This window comes from Nematolebias whitei, chromosome 6, assembly GCF_014905685.2.
Source record: "Nematolebias whitei isolate Nwh7 chromosome 6, NemWhi1, whole genome shotgun sequence".
Classification (NCBI taxonomy): Eukaryota; Metazoa; Chordata; class Actinopteri; order Cyprinodontiformes; family Rivulidae; genus Nematolebias; species Nematolebias whitei.
Genome location: NC_056503.1, coordinates 11,052,331 through 11,055,724, shown reverse-complemented (window position 1 = coordinate 11,055,724; position 3,394 = coordinate 11,052,331).

The window sequence follows — 3,394 nt, the reverse complement described above, 5'->3', positions numbered from 1 at the left end:
ACAAAGATGGCCTCCTTTACTCCTCTCTCAAACCATCGTTCCTCTCTATCCAGGATGTGAACATCTTCATCCCTGAAAGAGTGACCGCTGGCCTGGAGATGAGTGTAGACCGCAGAGTCCTGGCCTGATGATGTTGATCTTCTGTACTGGGCCATCCTTTTGGCCAGTGGCTGTTTAGTTTCCCCGATGTAAGACTGATCACAGCCCTCCTGACACTGAACAGCATACACAATATTACTCTGTTTGTGCCGGGGGACTGGATCTTTGGGATGAACCAGTCTTTGCTGTAATGTATTTTGGGGTTTAAAAGCAACTGGGACGTTATGTTTAGAAAATAAACGTCTCAGTTTCTCTGATACTCCCTCAACATAGTCCCTCAACACATACGTTAATTGTTATATTTCTTACACTTATGAGAGAATTATAGATGTATAATTCAACTCTGAAAAGTGTCAGAGTTGCAAAATTTATCAGGTTGTTTAGCTAAAAACTGAATTCCTGAAATAATCCAAATATTTTAGATTTTAAGCCGCAAGAAACACTAAAATCTAAAGTTTTGCTGTGAGCTCCACATCAATCTACTGACATCTCTTCATCTAAGATGAATGATCAACAAACTACATTTCCTTTACACACATACTACAAACCTGGTGAAAACACCAAACATGAGTATATAAAAGATCGGAATTAACAACCGAGAAACACCTTCACCTTTAACCAAAAGCATCTTAACAAGATGACTAAACAACTCAAAACATACTATGACCAAAAAGCCTCCCATGAAAAGCTTCAAGTGGGGGAAGAAAAAGGTCTGGTACACTTTCACACCACCCACTGGACAGAAAACTTCCAAAGCTGGAATGCTCACGCACAACATCCTTCCAGGGTGGACAAGAATACATCTAATAACAAACCAAATGTCTACAGTTGTGTACTCAAACTAGATCAAGCCACACAAGGCTCAAAGTAAAGGACTAATAAAAAAGAGTTTTAAACTAAAAACCTTAACTAAAATCAAAAGTAGGCTAATTAAACTACAAAATTCAAATGAACCTTACTCTTCTTAAAATAGAAAATTTCAAAACTTAAGATTACGAATCTTTAAATAAATTTTACTTTTAAAATAAATAGGTACGATAAAACACCTTAGACCTATTAACAATACACTTTAAAACAAAATTCAACATTCTTTGACCACTGGATCAAGCTAAGAAGCAAAACAACTAACGGTCGAAAAGATAACAACCAACAAGTGGGGGAGATCTACTTCTGGTTGTCATCGTCAGGATTGTTCTTGTTTGTGCTCACACTAAGCCTATCAACGTGTTAAAGTTTGTTTTAAAATTCATTCAACACTCACCACGTGAGTGATCCATTTTTAGTAAACAAAATTGTTAAACATAATGAACTAAGCTTCTTAAATTTTTGTTTACTTATTTTTACACCAAATTTCTTAGTGCATGCTTTATTTTTCTTCAGCATTTAATCATTAGCCTACACACGTTTTTGTCTACGTACCCGTATACAAAAGTAGATGCATTAGATTATCTTATTCTTACCCAAGAACACTGTGAACAATTTATTTTGTCAGTTAAGTTGACATTAGATTTGCATGCATACAGATTTATCTTTAGGATTCCATTACATGAACAAAGCATTTAGACACTTAGTTTAGATGGTCACCAGAAATCACCAGATGGGTACCATCCTACGCCAACATCCTGTGGTCCAGATGAGCGCCATCATGATGCATCATCCAGAGGGTCCAATCCTTCCTCCAGATGTCATCACTGCATCCTCCAAATGGTCTATCATCCAGATGACAACACTGCATCATCCAGATGATCCCATCTATAATCCAGATGACATCACTGCATCTCCTGATGATCCAACCCATCGTTCCAGAGAGTGACATCATCCATGCCTTCCAGAAGACCCCTTGGCCTTCACATGAAATACCCTTGAATTTTCCTTTCCCTTTCTGTGGAATTATCGCTTTGAATTTAAATGGAATACCGTTGCCTTTCCTGTTTCACGTTGTGGAATTAACCCTTTGAACACACTTGGAATTAATCATTTTGAACACACTGGGAAAAACCTAGAACATTGATCTTTTCCCTACCTAGAATTATTCCTTCTGACTTCATGTGGGATAACTTCAATTTTTTCTTTCCATGGAATTATAGGCTTTGACATTTGGGAATGTACTACAACATTCTTGGAACATTCCTGAGGTGTGGACAACGAGTTTTTCGATTCACATCCATCGGGGTTTAAAATCAAAAAGTGGGGGATATGTAGAGGAACACCACCTCAGAAAAAGATCCCCAGATCAACAGTCAACAGCTCTTCAATATGAACTGATTAGTAACAATATGAACTGATTAGTAACAATAAAAACAGCAGTCATGAACTGATTGATAATAACTGTCTCACACTGTAATTGCATGCAGGCAGATGTGAGCTTAAAACGAAGCTCCATGAAACAAGTAAAAAATCATTCTATTAGAACCATGAGAACAGAATGAGTCATGGAGAAGGCAGAAACATCACATAGATAAAAACGAATAAATGAACAAGGTGATGACCAAACAGCTGCCGTACAAATGTCCTCCACTGTCATCCCTCCATGCAAAGCCGTAGAGGATGAAATCCCTCTGGTGGAATGAGCTCTGAGATTCTCTGGAGGGTCCAGCTCTGGTGATGTGTAAGCTTCAGAAATAGCCTCACACAGCCAGTGTGAGAGGCGCCGAGTGGATAAAGGGCGACCCGCGGAGCTATCTCTGTAATGCACAAACAGGTGTTGAGAACGACGCAGTGTGGCCGTGCGTGCTACATAGCATGGAAGCGCGTGCACGGGACAGAGGAGGTGAGATGTTTCTTCCTCCTCTGAATTATGAGGAGGAGGATAAAACCCATCCAAGGTTATCATTCTCAATTTAAATGAACTTGTGTTGTTTTTAGGGATGAAAGCTGCGTTAGGTCTCAGCACAGCTGAGCTGCCGTCAGCTTGAATCCTGAGGCATGAAGGAGCAACAGAGAGTGCAGATAAATCACTCACTCTCATTGCTGATGTCACTGTTGCAGCCACTGGCCATGCTTTTGGCCAGTGGCTGTTTTGTTTCCCCGATGTAAGACTGATCACAGCCCTCCTGACACTGAACAGCATACACAACATTACTCTGTTTGTGCCGGGGGACTGAATCTTTGGGATGAACCAGTCTTTGCCGTAATGTATTTTGGGGTTTAAAAGCCACTGGGACATTATGTTTAGAAAATAAACGTCTCAGTTTCTCTGATACCCCCTCAACATACGGAATGACCACTGGTCTGGGTCTGGGTTCCTCAGGATGGCCCAGCACAGAAGATCAACATCATCAGGCCAGGACTCTGC